Source organism: Grampus griseus, assembly GCF_964374135.1.
Source record: "Grampus griseus genome assembly, chromosome: 4".
In the NCBI taxonomy this organism is placed as follows: Eukaryota; Metazoa; Chordata; class Mammalia; order Artiodactyla; family Delphinidae; genus Grampus; species Grampus griseus.
Genome location: NC_138997.1, coordinates 116,849,762 through 116,872,019, shown reverse-complemented (window position 1 = coordinate 116,872,019; position 22,258 = coordinate 116,849,762). Strand labels below are relative to the sequence as shown.

General features: G+C 38.9%; 1 pseudogene across 1 annotated transcript in view; it reads left to right on the top strand.

Moving 5' to 3' along the window:
* The window catches only part of LOC309821791, a 65,105-nt pseudogene that overhangs the window by 14,124 nt on the left and 28,723 nt on the right, over nt 1-22,258 (top strand). The window contains exons 2-4 of the transcript in view: nt 4,533-4,717; nt 13,454-13,506; nt 19,621-19,699. The product of the transcript in view is annotated as an uncharacterized misc_RNA (transcript). The remainder of the gene's footprint in view (nt 1-4,532; nt 4,718-13,453; nt 13,507-19,620; nt 19,700-22,258) is intronic.

Here is a 22,258-nt window from a genome sequence, read left to right as displayed (position 1 = left end):
TAGTTTCTGCTTTACAACAAAATGAATCAGTTATATATATACATATGTTCCCATATCTCTTCCCTCTTGCGTCTCCCTCCCTCCCACCCTCCCTATCCCACCCCTCCAGGAGGTCACAAAGCACTGAGCTGATCTCCCTGTGCTATGCGGCTGCTTCCCACTACCTATCTATGTTTGGTAGTGTATATATGTCCATGCCTCTCTCTCGCTTTGTCACAGCTTACCCTTCCCCCTCCCAGCCCCTCTTGACGCTACAGGTGGTCAGGAGACTATAACCTCATCAATGCAATTTCAGCAGAAACACTGTGTACAATTTCTTTATCACTTCCTTTGGAAATTCTTGACCTTCACTTCCTGGGTGTTGGAACATAGACATGGTGCCACTGGGCTACTGCAGATGTTGCAGATAAAGACAGCACCTTAGGGGATGGTGGAGCAACAAGAGATAAGAAAACTGAGATCCTGGGTGACCAGATGGAGCATAATCACGCACCTACCTCTTTGTTACAGCAGCTTAGCCTCACTCTGACTAATGCATGGGGCATCAGCATATAGTTCAAACCTCAGGATGAATGAGATCACCAGAAAAAAAGAGAGAAAACTTAAAGGAACACAAAGATGAACAACAATCTCTAAAAAGTGAAGAAAGGCCCTTTTACAAGACCAAAAAGAAACAGCCACAGGGGTAGGAGAAGGTCAAGAGAGAGGAGGGTACTTCGGACAGGAAGAAGACTGGTTTAGAGATATACAATGGGACAGAGGAAAACTAAGATGGAGATTTAAAAGAGGCTAATCAATTTGGTGAAGAACAAAATTGATCTTTGTTCTTCGCCAGAACAAAGTCAGTGAAGCAGTAGGGGTGGTGGCCTATTAAAAGTTAATAGGAAGGAAGGAAGCAGCTAGAGTTGCAGAAGACTACTGTTTCAAGAAGTAAAGAGGGGGCTTCCCTGGTGGCGCAGTGGTTAAGAATCCGCCTGCCAATTCAGGGGACACGGGTTTGAGCCCTGGTCCGGGAAGATCCCACATGCCGCAGAGCAACTAAGCCTGTGTGCCACAACTACTGAGCCTGCGTGTCACAACTACTGAAGCCCACATGCCTAGAGCCCGTGCTCCGCAACAAGAGAAGCCACCGCAATGAGAAGTCTGCGCACCACAACGAAGAGTAGCCCCTGCTCGCCGCAACGAGAGAAAGCCCGTGCGCAGCAATGAAGACCCAACGCAGCCAAAAATAAATAAATAAATATTTTTTTAAAAAAAAAAAAAGGAAAGGGAAGAGAGATGGAAAAAAGTATTTTGACGGTCATTTTATATAGGCTTAAAACTCCTAAATGTATGGTGACTCAAGGGAATTAGAAACCAAATAAGAAGGCTTATTTTCCATTCTATCCATAGATCTGATGGGTTCCCCTTGCCAGTACCAACGCTGTAAGTCAGAAGTAAGGGAGGAGGCCAGGGTAAGGTTTTATCCTAACCTTAGAACTTCCAGTAGTTAGACAACATCCCAAGAAAATCTCTAAGATTTAACAATAACTTTTGGAAATTCAGTTTTGTAAACTCTTCAGTAAATTTTTGCATGTTGACAAATATCTCCAAACTGCCATTGGTGGTGCCTCTGTTACAAGATGGCAACATAAAATCCACACGGGTGCATAAGACGGGAAGCTAGTGATGGTTAATTTCCCAAAAGACACGCTATTTCCATCTATCACATCCCTGCAGTTACAACACTCCCATCCAACTTTCCCATCCCCAAGAGAGGGCTCCAGGTGCATGCTCTTCTTTAATTGGTTTCTACTCTCACCTTCCTTTTAAGTCATCATTTTCTGGGATAATTGGCATCTGTGAATTCTCACTAGAGTCCGTTTCCTTCTACTGAAAAGGAACTTAAATTACAACCTAAGGAAGAAATATATTCTCTGTTTAACTGAATTTTCCCTGTTGTTTAATAACTAGTTCCATTTGCTGCATTCTGTAGTTATACATAGAGAGAAAAGTTAAAAAAAAAAAAGAGTAAATTATGTTCATCAATATTTGAGCCCCATCTTCAGATAATTGATTTCAATTTTATTCTAATAACTAGGCAATAGATTTTACATTATTCCACATTTGTTTCTGCTAATGAAATTTTATATGCACATTAATTGCTAAGTACAGGCTTTGCAAAAACTGTTTGAAAGCTATCTTGCAGTTTCCTTTGAATCACAGGATTTCATGAACCACTGTTTATCCCTTTCAAAAGCTGTACTCTTCATATAGGTTATGGTGGGGATGCTATCAGTATAAACCAAGGGTAATATAAGAAATTTCTCTTTGAAATGCATCGCTGTGTTTAAAGATAAGCTGAATACATTATTCTTTATATTACACAGTAAACTCCTTCTGTTATACCATAGGAAGAGTTTCTCTCTGGTCCTAATTCCAGGAATAACTGTTTCATGTGAGCAACTGACATCATAATTTTCTAGATATTGAAAATCAAATAACGAACTGCTTCCTTCATAGGCTTCCAGTAAGCTTAGCACCAAATTACTGTTCTCCCCTTACAAATGCATAAGATTTTGTGGTATATATTTTTCAGAACTAGGCTCAGTCCTAAATCCATTTTACTTTCCAGCCCTTATCTTTCCTTTGCTTTAATTGTCTTACCTAATGTTAATTTAGCTTTTTCCTTATTCTCTCTATATATATTTGGGAGTTTCCTCAAATTTTAAGTAGGGAAGGATATAAATGGATGGATCAACTGATGGATTATTGACATACACACTTGATATTGCTAGGATTTCCATCCTAAATTAATGCATTCATTCATTCATTGAGCCATTCATTTGACAAACACTGGTCCAGTTCCTGCTAAGGGAAAAGCATTGAAACAGGCACACAACAGATATATTGATGGCTCCTACCCTCAGGAACTTTACTGTGTGCAGGCAAGCCATAATATACAACTAATAATATATGACTAAAAAGTGATCGGTGTCATAAGAAAGTGCAATGAAAGTCTTATCTGACAAAGATCGCATTGCCAACCTATGCTAAGGACCATCTTTCCATGAACCCAGAAGAGGAGGCTAAAGCTCTCTTCACACCACTGTTGGAAGTTTCAGGTGAATCAACCTAAGTTATCAGTTACCATCCTGGACTCCTTCAGAGGAACTGTCTTCTCAAAATAGGGAAAAGATTAATATAATTTTTAAACTAATGGATTCCAGTCCAGCGATTCAGAAATAGTATTCACAGTAGTAAATTTTTCTACATGCCTTGAAAAACATCAAGACATTATCTTGCTTTTCAAAACAATTTTGTTTGTGTTGTCATAGTCACAAAATGTTTTATGCATGTAATATTATTCTAAATATTTATTAACAGAAACTTAAGTTATTCTTAATATCAGGTTTTTAACTTAAATTATGAAAGTTGGTTGCTTTACAGTCTAAATAAACTAAGTTCCACATAAGTAGTAGAGACAGAATTAAATAGGAAAAATGTCATTTAGGAGATATTTAGAGTCAGCTCCACTATGCCCTTTTTATTTTATTTATCTTTTCAGGGCAATATAGTTAGTTAACTTTTAGAATGAAAGACCGCATTAAGAACAACAGTTCCTGAACATGATACACTGGTATCCCTGAGAAGGTCATTAATGAGCATTCTTTTTAAATATATATTTATATAAAGAGAAAAAATATTTCATTGTAAAATACATTTGGAATCACAGACAATAGCAAGAATTCTCAGTAGCTTTCCCATATGCTAATGTGTATTAAAGAGGAAGGTGAGTAGGAAATGTATAATAGATAGCTAGTGGGAAGCAGCCACATAGCACAGGGAGATCAGCTCGGTGCTTTGTGACCACCTAGAGGGGTGGGATAGGGAGGGTGGGAGGGAGACGCAAGAGGGAAGAGATATGGGAACATATGTATATGTATAACTGATTCACTTTGTTATAAAGCAGAAACTAACACACCATTGTAAAGCAATTATACTCCAATAAAGATGTTAAAAAAAAAAAAAAAACAAGAGGAAGCTGAGTGGGTAGGAGCACACAATGTATTGAATATTTCAAGCTTATTTGACTCAGAACACTTTTTTTTTTTTTTTTTGGCTGCATCAAGTGGCTTGCAGGATCTTAGTTCCCAGACTAGGGATGGAACGGAACCTCGGGCCACGGCAGTGAAAGCATGGAGTTCTAACCACCAGACCTCTAGGGAACTCCCTCAGAACACTTTTTAACGCAGAACATCTTTAACATTTCATGGGCCACTAGAGCGCCGGTTTGGTAAATGTTGCTCTAGGGCCCACTTCACATCACTGTCAGGTGCTCTCAGATAAATCAAATGTGAGACCTTAATGGAGCTTCTGGTATTTGGATGAAAACAGAAAGAAGAGTTGAGGGAGAAGTGCTAATTTAATATGAGTTTCTCCCACACAAAATCCCTGAGCAAATCAGTCATATGTCTCTGTGGTAGCTAAGTAATGCCTCCACCACAAGATGTCCACTCCCTAATCCCTATAACCTGTGAGTGTCACCACAGATGGCAAAAGGGACCTTGCAGGTGGGATGAAGCTAGGGATTTTGAGATGAGAGATTATCCAGATGGATGGACCCAGTGTAACCCCAAGGATCCTTATGAGGGAGGCAAATGGATCAACAAGGGAGAAGGTGATGTGATGACAGAACCGGAGGCTGGAGTGATGTTTTTTGAATATGGAGGATGGGGTCAGGAGCCAAGAAATGCAGGCAGCCTCTAGAATGCGGACAAGGCAGGGAAACAGATTCTCCCCTAGAGCCTTCAGAGGAATCACAGCCCTGCCAACACCTTGGTTTCAACCCAGTGAAACCCACTTGGGACGGCTGATCTCCAGACTGTAAGGTAATACATTTGTGTTGTTTTAAGCCAGTAAATTTGTGGAAATTTATTACAGCAGCAATAGGAAATTAATATAGTCTCTTAGTAGTCAAAAATTTAAAAATAACTCTTATGAATCATAACTCTAGCTTTCAGTGGTTTAAACTATTGTTTTCTTTGGTGGAAAAACGGTTTTAAGAGAAGCACCAGATACCTGTGAACACTGAAAATAATTGGGGGTTGAGGGTCACTCACCTTTTACTTCAAATATTTCTTCTATTGAATTTTTTATAAGAAGCACTTATTGGGACGTCTCTGGTGGCGCAGTGGTTAAGAATCCGCCTGCCAATGCAGGGGACACGGGTTCGAGCCCTGGTCCGGGAAGATCCCACATGCCGCGGAGCAACTAAGCCCGTGTGCCACAACTGCTGAGCCCGCGCTCTAGAGCCCGCAAGCCACAACTAGTGAGCCCGTGTGCCACAACTACTGAAGCCTGTGTGCCTAGAGCCCGTGCTCCGCAACAAGAGAAGCCACCGCAGTGAGAAGCCTGCGCACCGCAACGAAGAGTAGCCCCCGCTCGCCGCAACTACAGGAAGCCCATGTGCAGCAAAAAAAGACCCAACGCAGACAAATAAATAAATAAATAAATAAAAGAAGCACTTATTATTTTTTTTTGCACTTATTATTTTAATGGAAAACAATTAGTTGAAATTAATAAAATAATTTGGGTTTGGATATTCAGTGGGGTCTATCAGAAGTTCATGCATCTTTTCATAGTCAGAAATGCCCTTCTGTAAAGCTGCAAGAGCTGACCCAGTTAGGCAAGGGTATTGATGAGTGCATGAATAAGTGTTTATGCAGCAAACCTACACCTAAGAATGATTGGGTCAGTGTTAGATAATGTTTTGTGGGTGTAATTCTTCCAGCAAGGAGGCCAGGAAGGTGTCTACGTTGCCAGACTACAGGGCAAAATTTCCAAGAAACGGCAGGCCTCTTGCTCCTACTCCTACAGAGAGAAAGAGAGCCACTCAATTCACCAGTTTCCTTCTGATTCAAGATAACTCCAGATCTGTTTGTAAGCCAGGTCTCTGTCAGCTGGTACAATATGTAAAAATGTTAAATAGCTCCTGAATAAGAACTCAGGTCAAATAACTCTCCATGTCAGAAGCTCAGAGTTCAAAAGTGTTTTTCCTTGTTAACATGTTTTAAACTTGTTAATAATTAGCCATGTTACTGAACACACAACATGAAAGCTTTTAGATACTCAATCTGATATTAAAATCAAATAAAAGAAGCTAAAAAAAATAAGAGAAACTGAAAGGTTGTTCAGCCTTCTAAACATGCACTGTGAGTTTGGGGGGTGTTTTGTTTGGTTGGTTTTGTTTTGTTTTGTATCACACACTTGCTTAAAGACTAAGATGTTGGGGCCTTAATCTCTAAAAAGAGTGCATCCAGTCTTCACTCAGGCAGTGAAGGGAAGGACCACATCTTCTGTAACAGGGATTTTCACTGCATCTAGATTGTAAAGTAACAACAAAAAGAAGCATGTAATTTCTTCTCTAAAACCGAAGCCAGTCCTAAAGGCGTTTAAGAGGGCAGCTGTCAGGGCTTCCAGAAGTGCTCTTTGTGTGGCCCATGGAGGAGGGAGGATATTACTTGGTGAAAAGCTGAAGAAATCAATGCTCAAGTAGAACAGGATGAAAGGTGTGCACTTCCGCTTTACCATTTTACATGATGCTGCTTCTAAGAGACAGCTGACTGCAGTGGTAATGAGCTAACCTTCTGTACTACACTTATCTGTGTTGGAATCCTGGGTCTTCTAGGGGACTCTGAGCATTGCTTAACCTTCCTGTTTCTTCATTTGTAAAATGAGGACAATAGTACTAACACAGTTACTCATAAGGCTGTTGGGATTGAATGAATTAATGTATGTAAAGTGCTTCTAAGCACCTAGGTATAACAAGACATTGCATATGTACTAGCCCTTATGGTTTTACCTCTACATTTTTCTGTCCCTAAATGAATGTTCAGAATAATAGCTGCCAGCTATATTCTCCCCTTGAACAGTCCAGGGACTAAATTATGGACCCTCTAGGGGTACAAGCCCTAATCCCCACCACCACAACCCCTGACCCAACCCAGAATCTGCCCCTCGATCCAGAACTAAGAATTTCTGGAGGACAGAACTCATACCATTCCCAGAAGCCTTTACACCAGCACTCAGCCTACCCCTTCTAAGGGAAGCTCCTTCAAGCCAGGCAAGGTGTTCCCCTTCTGTGGAGCCTCCCAGAAATATTAATGCTGAGTGGAAAGAAAGCTCTCTCTGAGGGATGTGCTGCACTGCATGCTGGCTGGTACTCTCCCCCTTAACCACCTTATTCCTACTATGCTCTGGACCAATGCATGAGAATCATCTGATGAAAATTCAGATTCCTCAGTCTATCCTGAGATTCTGACTTGGTAGCTGAGGTAGGGCCCCAGGAGAGGCCACAGACCACACTCTGGGAAACCCTGCCTGTTCCAGGCAGAGATGCTTAACCTAATGGCAGCTGTTAGAGCAGGACCGCATCTTATTTGTCTTTGTACCACCAGATCTAGCACTTAGTAGTTGCTTAATAAAATTACTGTTGCATGAACGAGTGAGAGCAGGAGGAATAACCCTTGTCCTTCATAGATGGGAGAAACAATCTATTGCCCAATGCATAGAGGAGTGCAAACCTAGCAGAGAAAGATCACAAGTTGACATTTTTAAGACGTTTTCCTCTTTAGGAGTTCCAGGTACAGAGAATGTACAAGACAAAATTTCAACTTCTACATATAATTTTTTAAGTCATCCTTCATCCTAGGTATAGAATTTTTTTTTTTTTTTTTTTTTTTTTTTTTTTTTTTTTTTTTGCGGTACACAGGCCTCTCACTGTTGTGGCCTCTCCTGCTGCGGAGCACAGGCTCCGGACGCGCAGGCTCAGCGGCCATGGCTCACGGGCCCAGCCGCTCCGCGGCATGTGGGATCCTCCCGGACCGGGGCACGAACCCGCGCTCCTGGCATTGGCAGGCGGACTCTCAACCACTGCGTCACCAGGGAAGCCCCCTAGAAATTTTTTGATTGAAGAACAGACATGGGTCATTCCTGCTTAAAATTGATCACTGACATCTGAACTAACTTGTCATGGATTAATCATAAAGTGACTGGAAAAATAAGCGGCCTCTGTGTTCTTGACCTTCTTTCCTCTGCTTTATACTTTATGTTTCATTTAAGTAGCAAAGCAATTCTATGAGAGTTTCTGATACTCCAAATCTCAATTAAAATACCAAATGGCAGTCATCTTAACCAAAACCACACCTTAATACTTAAAAGTCATTCAAATTTGGCAAAATATTTAGCCTCACCACTCTTTAAAGACTCAGCACACATTCATGGTATCTTTCTGTCAAAGTAGAGTATCACTAGAATTGCCAAAAGTACCTCTTGTTTTCCAGACTGTTACTAAAATATTTGTGTGCTCCTTCGGCAGATTCATTGAAAAAAGCCTGATCCTGGCATCAGGGAGCCAACCATCCTCATCCAGTCTGCAGGGCTGACTCCGTTATTATCTGCCACATAGCATTTCAAATCACTTAATCTTTCTGCATTCTGTATATCTAAGAAACCTGGGACCAGTGAAAGAAAAGTGCTTGTCAGCTATTGTATAGGAACATGGGGAAAAGAAATGAGGTAATGCTGAGAAGGGCCAGTTTTATCCAATCACATGAAAAAAGGAATTGTGCAAAATGTCTCCTTACTTCATGGACAGATGGTGCTTCTGAGAATTGAAAGATTAGAGCAGAAAGTAAGGAGAGGAGGTGTTAGAAGCCTAAAACCCTAGGAGAAAGAGGGAAGAGTGGCCATGATTTGATAGGGGGAAGTAGAGGAATAAAGCTAAGATGAAAACCTCACTAAGATGAGGAATACATGGGAAAGAGGAATGCCAAGAGCACAGGAGAAATAGTCATTCTCATGAGTTGCTAGCAAAAATAATTTAGCGTATCAACTTTCAGGCAAATTGCATTTATTCTAGAGTAATGTTTGATGGGAATGTTAATTGGTCATGGTTCTATTTGGGCAGGGAGGGCAAGGCAGAGGAGAGGAACACTCTATTTCTACTGGTCATGGTTAGAACTTAGTGTTGTTTGCATTCTACCTATTCTTTTTTTGGACTGAGACAACCTGAAAAGCAGTTTCTCTGTATGTAGCCAGGATAGCCTCCGCGACAGGAAGCTGCGGCCCCAGAACCTCCATGTGAGTCTCCACCAAGGCTAATACTAGAGTGACAGAATGGTCTCTCAGCAAAAGGCTCAGAGGAGCTAAGACTTTTTGGGTTTTATTTTTTCATTCCTGAAAACAGGTGGAAAAAGAACAATCATTACTGCTCAGATTGGGGGCAAAAGTGAAGAAAGGGAGAAAAGTAGCACTACGTATTGAGCATCTATTTGCCCGGGGCTGTCCAATGGACTTTGCATGTGCTATTTCATTTAACCCTCAAATGTTAACCAAGTTCATCTTACTGAGCACTTACTATGTAGTAAGCACTGTACCAAGCATTTTGATAGATTGTTTCAAAGATGAAATAAAATCAGGAATTGGATATTACTGTTATTCCCAATATATGAATGAAGAGAATGAGGCTTAGAAAGGATAAATAAGTTGCTCAAGGTCACGTGATTAATAAGGGATCCAGGGTTAAAATACTTGTCTGTGTGACTCTAACTCTTGCGTTTATACTAAACTAACACTCAGAAAGTAAAAAATCCAATAATTATTTTTCTATTAAAATATAAATATCTTAAAATTCTATAGTTTTCTCATATGTTTATGTATGTATAATGAATAGTAAATACAGTATAAAAAAATATTTAATCCAAGAAATAGCAAAAGAAACACTCTAAATATCCATAAATAGGGACCCGTTAAATTATGGTACAGTAAAATGCTATATGGTCTTTAAAAGAATAAGCCAACTGTACTTAGACTAATCAAAAAGTTGATGAGGGGAACTTCTTTATTTTGCAATAAATGCAAAAATGAATGGAGAGCTAGAAAATTATTTTGCAACCCCTAATGGAATAATGGACTGAGGCAGTAATAAACACTGGATGTCAAAAACATTAGACAAAATGTTGATGGGAAGCTTTACAATAGGCAGATCAGATTGACACCACCCAAATCCTCTGCTCAATCTTTGAATCACTCAAAATCAAACGTGAGACATATGAGCCTCTTAAGGTGATGCAGCAAGAGCACAGCAGGCACCATCTAGGAAGGATTCTTGCCAAAAATATTCAATCTGAATCCAATCAAGTCTCAAATACAAGGGACAGAGGAACAAGTTGAACACCACATGGACGGAACAGTCAAATCCAGAAGGTGTGGTCTTCTACAAGATAAATAACTTAAGTTTCTTAAATGAATGGATGCCTTTTTTTAAGGAAGAGAATTATTAAAGTTTAAAAGTGTCAATAGATGCCATATGTGGACCTATTTGACTTTTAATTTAAACAAAACAACTTTAAAAAGATATTTTTGAGAAAATTAGGGAAATTGAAAAATAGATTGGATTTTAGATTATTAAAAAATATTGGGCTTCCCTGGTGGCACAGGGGTTGAGAGTCCGCCTGCCGATGCAGGGGACACGGGTTTGTGCCCCGGTCTGGGAAGATCCCACATGCCGCGGAGCGGCTGGGCCCGTGAGCCATGGCCGCTGAGCCTGCGCGTCGGGAGCTTGTGCTCCGCAACGGGAGAGGCCACGTAACGGGAGAGGCCACAACAGTGAAAGGCCCGCGAACCGCAAAAAAATAATAATAAATTAATTTTCTGAGACGTGATAATGGCATTGTAGTAGGTTTTTGTTCAGTATGTCTTAGGAATACATACTAAAGTATTTATGGGTGAAATTACATGATATCTTGGATGTATTTTAAAACACTCCTGAGAAAAAAGGAGAGCTATAGTTGAAACCAGATTAGCAAAGGTATTCTTACGGAAATCGTCCAACATATACAATAGCAGAGAAATAATACAATGAATCTGCATTCATCCAACTTCAACATTTTGCCTATCTTGATTCAAGTTATTCCTCCCACACATATCTTTTCTTATATATTTTAAAGTAAATCTCAAACATCAGACAACATATCATTTCACTCATAAATATATCAACATGTATCACTAATCAATAAGGAGTTTTTCTTTTTCACATAACAACTAGGCCAATATCACATGGAACAAAATTAATGATAATCTCTTGATATTTTCTAACATACAGTAAGATTGTCAAAATATTGATATGTATGTTGAAGCTGGATAATAGATATCTGGGAGGGGTCATTATACATGCTAATCTTGTGTATGTTTGAAATTTTTCATAATAAAACACTTGCTTAAAAAATAAGGAACTTTGTATGTACTGATATGGAAAAATGCTCAAGACATATTAAGTGAAAAAAGACACAGAATAGTGTACGTACTATGCCACAATTTGTGTTTAACAAGATATAGAGATACGTGTGTGTACATATATACATCTATATAGATAGATAGATAGATATATAGAGAGAGAGAAAGTCATGAAATACAACCGGAAAATACACATGGAACTAAAAACAGTGATTGTCTCTGAGGAGGGGAACTAGAGCACAGGGGAAGGAAGAAGATATGTTTATCCTTTTGTATCTTTTGAATTTAGGGTTGTATATTATATATACAAAAACATAAATCATTCATAAATTAAAAGAAAAAAACAATGTATAGACACCTGGTGTATCATGTATCATCAAAACTAATCATTAACTGTGATTATCAGTCACAGCTTAAACTAATCTAACTTTGGTATCCTACCAGATTTATGTTGGAAAATTGCTCTGATATCTCTAAAATCAGAAATCTCCAGCCATCTGTTTAATCCAATGTTCTGTTCTGGGTTTTCAAGCTACTATGGTCTAAAAGATTGCCACTTCAGCTTATTGTTATCTCCCTTACTTACTACCTCATGTTTGGCTTATTCTGGTTCAAACCTTTTTATATTTCTATGTTCCAGAGTTTCCTCAGTAGAGCAAAGCCTCTCTGTTTATTTCTCTGGTGGTTAAGCTGAAAGCAAGACCACCTTTCAAAACTGTCCCACATCCAAATGAGACCTGTATTACAATCCAGCTGCCACAGATCATTTTCTGCCCTTCCAACCTAGCTAAGTGTTGATCAACTAACATATACCAGTCTAGCTGTCATTACGGGGGATTTGCCTTTTTTCCAAATTAAATTTTAAATAATTTAAACAGATTAGTGCCTAAACACAAAAATATATAGTTGTCTCTTTACAGCAACAATTTAGGTTTAACTGAGGCAGCATATTGGGAGCTTATAAAGCACCAAGGCATCTCCTTTTTAAATATTTTTTTTTTCTAAATTTCTTCTTTTCAATCCCAAATGGAAAATGAAGCCAGAGTACATAACAAATAGAAAATCATGGAATGTTATTCCCTGTGTGAAACTTTAGAGCAACAATTATTTTTAGTAACATCTGGGCCAAATGTTCTTACAGGATTCAGTTTATTCTGAAATTAAATACCATACAATATCAGGATGAGGAGTTTAAAATTCTGCCGTATTACTCCACAAGTAACTTTACAACTAGAAAGAATATGCTTTTATATATACCAACAGTTTTAGTAAGCATAAAATGTACAACATGGAGTAATAATAGTCTTTTCTGGACAAAACATAATAATTGTGTGACTGTGAAATCATGCAAAATCTACTTTGTAAATCAGCTTCATTCTTCATTAGGGATGGCTTAATGTTTCTTTTATTATAAAACCCAATAATATTGAGTTATGAGGAAAAGTTATTGAATGGCAGAGTTGATGTTTCAACACCAAGATGAGAAAAAAGATCTAATATGTAAACCTTTCTGGAACCTATTTTTCATTAACACTTGAATAGCACATTTAAGGGTATACTTTCAAGTGTCACAAACAAAACCTGCAACAATGGGTAGGTATTCTGAATGGCTAGCATGAAAGGATTTGTCAAATTGCTTTGCTAAAAACCAAGGCACAAGCAGTTCAGTTTGGATTACTTAGATATTTTCTGTTTTTCTACAATTTGTTCTCTTAAGAAGTCAAAGAAATCCTGCTTTGAAGTTTCAACCACTAAGCTTACACCTTTAGAGAGCTGGCCTCTGAGTGGTTGGCAATTTTGTGAACAAGCAACATCCTGTACCAGCTACTGTGCCCAGCTGAGAAGGCAAAGGTAAAAGTCGGCCTCTCTCTCGAGGAACTTAAAGAAATCTAAGCTATGAGGGCAACTGACTACCCAAGTTCGGGGACGTGAACTAATATACAAAAGGAGGAAAATATAACAAATATGATAATGTGCTTTTTTAGATTTTTAGTAATATCGTTCTGTGAAATAACTGTATTAGTGCATTAAATTACATTGATTACCTTTAGGAAGTCTTAATCATTGCAAAACTTTATAGTAAAAGTCTACCCTGTTTTGGATAAAGCTAAAAGAGCTACCCTTTTAATAATAAGGACCTGTAATGCAAAATTTTGTTAAATTACATTTTCATTAGGAACTTGCTACGGGGACTGTCTTCTAGATACTGAAAGTAGAACTAACAAGCAGGTAAGTATTACTTCTAAGCATTCCCTGTACCTTTCAACCATATCACACCACAATTCATTAACACAACGAAATCTTACCTAAAATAAAGGCATTCCCTCCTCATCTGTAAATCAACATCCCCCCCATCACCAAATCTGTGTTGTATGTAGATAAAAAAGGCTTTGTCACAACCTTTTAGTTTGTGTACAAAACTCGATAGAAATCTATAGTTGAAACAATAAGCATAAGTTATAAGAGAAAGCGCTTTAGACTTCGAAAGACCCGGTTGGAATCTCAGCTAACAAGTCATGTGCTTTGGGGCAAGTTTACCTTACTGTCTGTGAAATGTCCATAAATAAATGAAATGTTGGTACCGGGTATAGCATATGGGAAGTGCTGAACACGTGGTAATGGCTATTGTTATTATTATTATTGCTTATGATACTTCCTCAAAATATGATAAAAAGGCACAAATCAAATGGGGTAAGATTAAAATAAAGGATCTAACTGAGTCAGTAAAACCCAATACTGAGTCTTGAATGATAGAATTGTCTTTACAACGGAGGACAGTAGATAGTCTTTTTCTAAATCAGTATACACAGAACGGTTTTTCTACCCAGTCTTCTCAAAGGCTGTGATGTAGTGGTGCTTTCAAATGTAGTGTTGTGCAATAGATCTTCATGCCTTCTTTTCCATGCTCAAGACAAAGGACAAAAATATGCTGAAGACCTACACCAAACCCAAAGCCCAAAAGACAATAAACAGTTTTCACAAGGAAGCCCTCCATCTAAACAGTTTAGAGAGTTGGGTGTAAATTAGGCTTACGAGATTGTTCTAAAAAGCAGCATTAATTAAACCAGACTGGAGTGTAGAAGCTTGAATTCATGATCAGAAAAATCAATCTATAACTTCCATTGACCCCAAACTGCAATCTCAGATTTCACATTGAAGCTGGCAGAGTTACTAGCACAGTAAACAGTAGCATCTGGCTCTCATGTGGGATGGTGTATACAATGGACTGATCCATAACTTTAGTCTACTTTAGACATTTAGATGGATGGGCTAAGAGCCCAGTGTGTTATAATAACCCTGAAAAGCTTTTGGCTCTGCCTGTGAACACATTAGCATTAACTTAAATCTGTTGCTTTGTTTACCACAAGAGGTATTTTCTTGTGCTTTCAGCCTAAATGGAACCAGTTAAAGGCACCCAAGACCTGAGAGTGAAATTTACAACCAGGACAGCAGCTATTCACTGTATTGAGACTCCGGTGAACATCCTTTTTTTTTTTTGGATTTCCTCTTAAGTTACATCTTTTTAAAATAAGTGGTACCTTTATTTGGAGTCTCTGTCTCTCCACAGTAGGAACATTAATGCCTAATTTCCCTTTTCTGTTTTTTGCCCCTCTCCATAACCTGAAGCTGAAAATAAAAAATCAGAGGGTTCCTTGACTATGTCACCATTCAGAAATGTCACACATGCAGCCATTTGTTTCTAAGCTAGAGAGTGCAGGCTCTTTAGACAGTGTTCCAATTATTCTTGTTGAAACCACTCAAAGCTACCAGAACTAATTTCTCCCAATATATCACTAGAGTTTAACGTCTAGAATGAAAAGATGCCCTCACTGGACCAGTAGAAACTGATGATTGCACATTAAGGATATAATCAGAGGGTCTCTGTATTGTAGTCAAAGTTTCCAAAAAATGTAATTAAACAACACCCAACCTAATTATGTGTTTATTGCTTTTACAAATAGCATTAACATAGACAAATTACATGTGACATTTATTCATAATTATATTGATTTCAAAGAAATATGTGAATCTCACCCTGACTAAAATTAGACTGAATAATTTACAGATGGGCATTCTAATACCATTAAGGAACAGCATAACATTGTGTTACATTTTAAATTTCATTATACTCATAAGCAGGCATTGTAGCATTCTTTATATTCTATCCCTCAATCAGTAAGTATTTTTTGAAATCTCTTTGGGGTCTAGCAGTAATCTAAGGAGAGGAGGTCAAGCTGAAACTTTATTTTAAATTAAACATCCCTTATACACGGTTTTAAATATGTCACCATAAATAGGGCCTGCATAAACAAAGAACATTAATATGACTCCGAAAACTACCCAATGGGGAAGAAGCTTCTAAATGATCTTGTGGTATTTGATTTGCCAAAACTGAACAATAATCCCTTTATTAATTAGGGTGGTCCTCATTTCTGGTACGGCAAGATTGGAAAACTAATGATCAGGTATTTGAAATCTCATCACATGACCTGCAAAGAATATATACATGCCATGCCCCTAAGAAAAAGAAACTTAATTTTCTCTTTAAGGACTTTCCAACCTATTCCAAGATATTCTTAGGCAAGTGAAATGGCAGTGGTTTTATTATTCCAGCAATACCATAGCTAAAGAAAAAGAAAAAGAACCTGAAATTGAAAGAACACCTAAGTTTGTAGGAAAATACTCTTTCCTTAAGTTATGTGACTGCAGAGGTGCACTGAGATCTAGGTTCTGGTCCTGATTCTGTCACTCATCACATGTATAACTCTGGCCAGTTTCCCCCTCTGTAAAATAAGGGGGTGAACTGTCAGTCCTTAAGGTTTGTTCAGCTCTAAGTTCCTAACTGCACATGTCTTCCCTGAAAAGTAGTATGGGGTATAGATGGCCTCTCTGCATTAATCATAACCTGCCCAAAGTAATGATTAAGACAAGGGAACACAAAGACAGTAAATGGAGCTTGTGCGAGTGAGATGGGGAAATGGGTAACTTTTCTTCCATTTCTTTTCATAGCAGTGTATTAATTTTTGAAGAAAAGAAATTCTAAAACTCCCATAAATGGGCATCTCTACCCTGAGAAGCAGGAATTGTTTGCTTACAGAGAGATGAGGGCTCCTCAAGTTTCTATCCAAGGAATCAACACGCCCAAGCATGGACATCACTTCATCAGGCTTCCCCTCAGAGAGAGATGGTGTTTGGCACATGGCCAGAAAAGGGGGTGTGGTCTCAGGCTGGTCAGAGAAGGCAGAGAGAGAGCGCTGGGTCAGTAATACCTCTGAAAACATTTCTCACACTGGGCTCACCTACTCTCCGCCGAGCACCAGCTGCATTTCCTCTGCCCTTTGTCAGCGTCTCTGGAATAACTCACAAATTTACAGGCAGTGATAGGGCCCTTTCCAGCATAAATCTGCCTTCACTCAACAATATGGAAGGAGGACAAGGTAGGGTGGGGCAGGACAGGGGGAAGCTCATTTTTCTATGCTTCATTTGATTTGGTTTGTACTCTATTCCACAGAGTCACAGGATGAATTGGAACCCTTTCTGCACTGAGTGCTCATGCGAGTTAGTGGAATAAAATGGCAAGTGAATAATCCATGTTCACAACACTATGGGTGGGGCAAGCTCTTGTCTGTTGTTTGATGTTCTGTGACTTAAACCATCTATTGCAAAAGGCTATAAAAAAGAATAGACCTCATCTCAGCTTACTTTCTTTGCTCCCATCTCACCATCTTTCCCACCCAAAAGTTTCTTCAATGGCTACATGTTTCTGGAACCAGTCTTTGGCCCCAAAGCCTACAGTTTGTGCAGAGACTCACAGAAAAGACTAGGGTTATCCCTCAAAATAAAACAAAAAAAGAATAAATATTTTACAATGCTTAAAGATATAGCCTAATTATTTATTTGCTATTGTCTTTCAAGTGGACATCCTATACCTTGACCTAAAACTCTGTCAAGTTTTCATAGAAAAGTACTAAGGCAAAGAAACGATTTGTTCTCCTAAATTTCCCTTTAAAGTCCCTTCCAACCACACACACTTATTTTTACTTATCTCTAAAACAAATGTAGTGTCATATGCCCAGAAGAAACAGTAAGATGTTATTGAATTTATTCCCTTGCTCTCCAAAAAGCCCACACCTAAACATTGCCAAGGTGAGGATCTCTTCTGATGCATGAGTGTGGGAATGTGATGCTTGTTACCAGCAAAAAACCAAAAAGCAGTGCTTAGAAATCTGTGCTCTAGCACTTCTCACTGCTCTTTAATTTGGCTTTTGAAGCAGGCAACAATTTGCTTGCTGGGAAAAAGGGGAGAGAACTCCATCATTCTTCCACTACCGGCACCTGTTCTGCCAGCTGACCCCACCTAATATAAATTAGACCATTAAAAATCGCAATTTACCAGTAACTACCTAAATCTACATGCTCCTCACTGCTGGTTCACCCTCCTTCCCCTCTCACCAGCCACTCACCCAAAACAGAATAGAGGCGGCAACCACTAAATATTTATCCAGCACAGACACAGCCAATATCTTAACAGAAGCAGTGATTCTGACCAAGAGAGCCACCACCCTCTTTCCCCTCTCCCTGCTTACCATACAGAGAATACCAAGTCCACTCATGGGTCTGTGAATCTGAAATCAATTCGCTTTAACCAGCTCTAACAAATCTACCCTAGAATTACAAAAATAGAAAATGAAATTCAGAAAGACACATCCTGTGGAGAACAAACAGAAATCAGGGCTGGGGGACATTTGCACATCAGTGCTGCCTATGAACTCCAGGATGGCACAGAAAGCAATGCTGCCCAGCCCAGATCCGGGAGAGTGTTTTACAAAGGGCTTCCAGAAACCCCCATCAACACCAGTGCTTCCTTTCCGCTTCCAAAATGCTCTGAATAAAGACCTTCTTTAAGCACTTACTGGGAGCAGCAGCTTCTCTCAGCAATGCGCCCGTGAGTCACGCAGCAGGAGGGGTCCCTGAGCAGGGCAAATCGGAGAGCCCCCAGCTTCCCAGCAAGCTGATGTCTAGCAGACAGTAGCCCAGGAGCCGACTTTCCCATTACAGCCTCAGACTGTAATCCATGTGCTTTCGGCGGGCCAGTCCCAGCTGCCCACAGAGCACCACATGATCTGCTCTGACATCAGATCAGCCAGACGTGACAGCCCATCGGCCAGCCTCTTCCACACTCATGGGTTGCATCATTTGGGTGCCTTTAGTTTGCCTTTAAGCAGGTGGTACAGAGTAAGGAACTGTTGTTTTCTCACAAAGTGTTTTTTTATTTGTTGCCTGATTCCTTCTGTTTCTAACAGAAGGAAAAAATAAGAAAGAAAGCACTTGGATTCGTTTGCAGCCAGAATTTATCAGCTGTATGGGAAGTAACTGGACTTCCACACCTGGTTCAGGGAAGATGAGGAATGAGCCACTGTCAAGATGCCAATACCAGGGGGGTGATTTCATCTGCAAATCACCACCACCTCCCCCATGTTTCTGTAGATCATCATGTATATAATATATGATATTATATATATCATAAAATAGCAGTGGGTTTTGTGTAGATTTTATAAGCTAGGCACCACTGATGTTAGTTCATGGAAGATCTCAGGGAGGTAACCACTAGACTCAGTGCCAATTACAATAATTCCACCGTAAGGGCACTCATATACAGTCCAACAGAAAAAGGCTTGTAGATCTAGATGGACAGAGGTAAGTAGGTAGAAAGTCAGGATGATCTATTCTTGCTTGTGTTCATTCATTCAGTAACCATTTATTGATCACATGTTAGGTACCCAGCACAAGGGGGGAATATTAAATTGGGGGGGGGTGAATATTTGAACAATATGCATAGTTGCAAGTTTTTTTTTTAATTTGGCACAGGGTTTCTAATTCTATTTCTGTAATATGCAGTGGAAGTAATAGCTTTATGAAGGCTTTTTACGATATGTTCTGTGTCGAACACTGAATCTGAAGGCTGATAACAAAACCATGTTCTACCCTAATTTCATTATGATAAATGGGGATAAATGTAACCTTTAAGGAAAGAATAACCAAAATTATTAAGCTTTTATGAAGCAAAATCATAGCCAAGCTAGGCAGCAAGGACCAGAAATGTATTCTTCCCTAATCAAGAGGAGAATTCACTCTGTGTGCTTTAACTATATTACTTCCCGTGAATTTGGTTAATCAACTGCATTTCAGATATTTATGTGGAAACAGGAGCTCCCTAACCAGCTTAGAAACCCATTGAATGCCATGTACCTCGGTATTATTTACAGTGATTTAAACATAATAGGTGTTCAATAAGTAGTAAGAATAAATGAATTGACTCCAACAGTTTTATTCTTTATGTAGCTTATTCCCAATAGAGATCAAATGGAAATTAGTTGCGTCATGGAATCTCATATTGAATTCCATAGTCACAAGCAACCAGGTAATCTTCTCAGCGGTAAACATCACAAGTTTGATGCAAAACAAATAGATGACTTAAATATTACATATAAAATAACAAATAGATTATTAGATTAATAATTATATAGATAATAGATTGCTATTAGATTAGATTGCTTCCATAACAGAGGATATGTAGATACTATCTAATCACTGATATTATAGCTTTAATAAATGCATAAGAAAACAATACAGTCCACTTTAAATATAAAGAACAAAACTGAAAAGCTGCTCAACATCACTAATTATTAGAGAAATGCAAATCAAAACTACAATGAGGTATCACCTCACAGCGGTTAGAATGGGCATCATCAGAAAATCTACAAACAACAAATGCTGGAGAGGGTGTGGAGAAAAGGGAACCCTCCTGCACTGTTGGTGGGAATGTAAATTGATACAGCCACTATGGAGAACAGTATGGAGGTTCCTTAAAGAACTAAAAATAGAATTACCATATGATCCAGCAATCCCACTACTGGGCATATACCCTGAGAAAACCATAATTCAAAAACAGTCATGTACCATAATGTTCATTGCAGCTCTATTTACAATAGCCAGGACATGGAAGCAACCTAAGTGTCCATCGACAGATGAATGGATAAAGAAGATGTGGCACATATATACAGTGGAATATTAGCCATAAAAAGGAACAAAATTGGGTCATTTGTAGAGACCTAGAGACTGTCATACAGAGTGAAGTCAGAAAGAGAGAAAAAAATATCATATATTAATGCATATATGTGGAATCTAGAAAAATGGTACAGATGAACTGGTTTGCAGGGCAGAAATAGAGACACAGATGTAGAGAACAAACGTATGGACACGAAGGGGGGAAGTGATGGGTGGTGGGGGTGGGGAGATGGATTGGGAGATTGGGATTCACATATGTACACCAATATGTATAAAACAGATAACTAATAAGAACCTGCTATATTTAAATAAATTAATTAAATTTAATTTAAAAAAAACAAAGCTAAAATGTTTTTGGTTATTCTGTAGGAAAAAGCATATTAATAAACTAAGATACAAGAAAATGAAAATGATATATTTTTCTACTTAAGAAATGTCCTTTAGTTTCTTGGCATTTTGCTCACCTTTAACTTTATAAACATAATTAACTTGAACATTTCAAAATAATACTTCCCAGGGCTTCCCTGGTGGCGCAGTGGTTGAGAGTCTGCCTGCCGATGCAGGGGACACGGGTTCGGGACACGGGTTCGGGACACGGGTTCGTGCCCCGGTCCGGGAGGATCCCACATGCCGCGGAGCGGCTGGGCCCGGAAGCCATGGCCGCTGAGCCTGGGTGTCCGGAGCCTGTGCTCCGCAACGGGAGAGGCCACAACAGTGAGGGGCCCACGTACCGAAAAACAATAATAATAATTCCCAGATATGTGTCTGTACCAACACTCCACTTAGTGAATTTTGCCATTATCTCTTACTATATGGGCTAAGTGAGAAATTTGGCCTCACAGACAAAATGCTACTTCCAAATCTATACAGCTAATAAAAATTTAATATTCAAAAGACTATCACTAAAGATGTTAAAAAAAAATCTTCCAACAAACAAACAAACAAAAAAAGACTATCACTGCTACTGCTAAAACCCTAGTTCAATCTGCATCATCATTTGTCTCCTAGACTATGGCAACTGCCTCCACTCTGTCCTCCATTCGGGAAGCAGAATGTTCTTCTTGAGCAAATTGAATCACTCTTTTACTTAAAACCTTCCACCAGTTTCCCATCTCATTTAACTCCTTACCATGGCCCTTAAAACCCTTCAATAATAGTGCATAGATGTTTCTCAAGAGCCTTTCCTCTCTAGTAAGTAACATACTGAACATTACTCTCCTTGACTGAATTATTGTTCTTTAAGGAATTAATACATTTTCTATAATTGATTTATTTCATTAGGGTAGACTATCAGAAAATGGAATTATTGCATCAAAGCACATGGTCTTCTTCCAAAGTAATAATGTTTAAGCTAGATACATAGTTGACTGTCCAAAGACTAGAGCTCCCAACCTCCCTTGCAGCTGGGTGTGGCCTTGTAAGCAGAATTCTACCTCTCTTGCTTAAAAGAAAATTGCTTCTCTTAGAGTTCTTTTTTTCCCCTTCATGTAAACTGGAACACAGACTTGCCTGTGACCGAGCTTCAACCACACGGCTTTAACACTTTGGAAATGGCAGGGCAAGAGAATGGAAGGAAAAGTGGCCCCTGAATAACGACAGAAAGCAGAGCTGTTCTTCCAACCCAGACCACTCACTACGGACTGTTATATGAGAGAAAAATAAATTTGTTTTTTTAAGACACTTTATTTGGTACCTCTTTGTCACAGAATCTTAGGCTCTGTCCTAACTAGTATAAGTGGTCATAACTTTCTTTTTTTTGTTTTTGGATCACAACTTTTTAATATTGCAACTTAATTCATATTGCACAATTACTAAGCAGAAAGCCAAAAATCAAGTGACATTTCCACCAATGTGTACAAGATTAGTTTTACTGCATTCTTGTCAACACTGAAGCTTATTTCTTTTAAAGAAA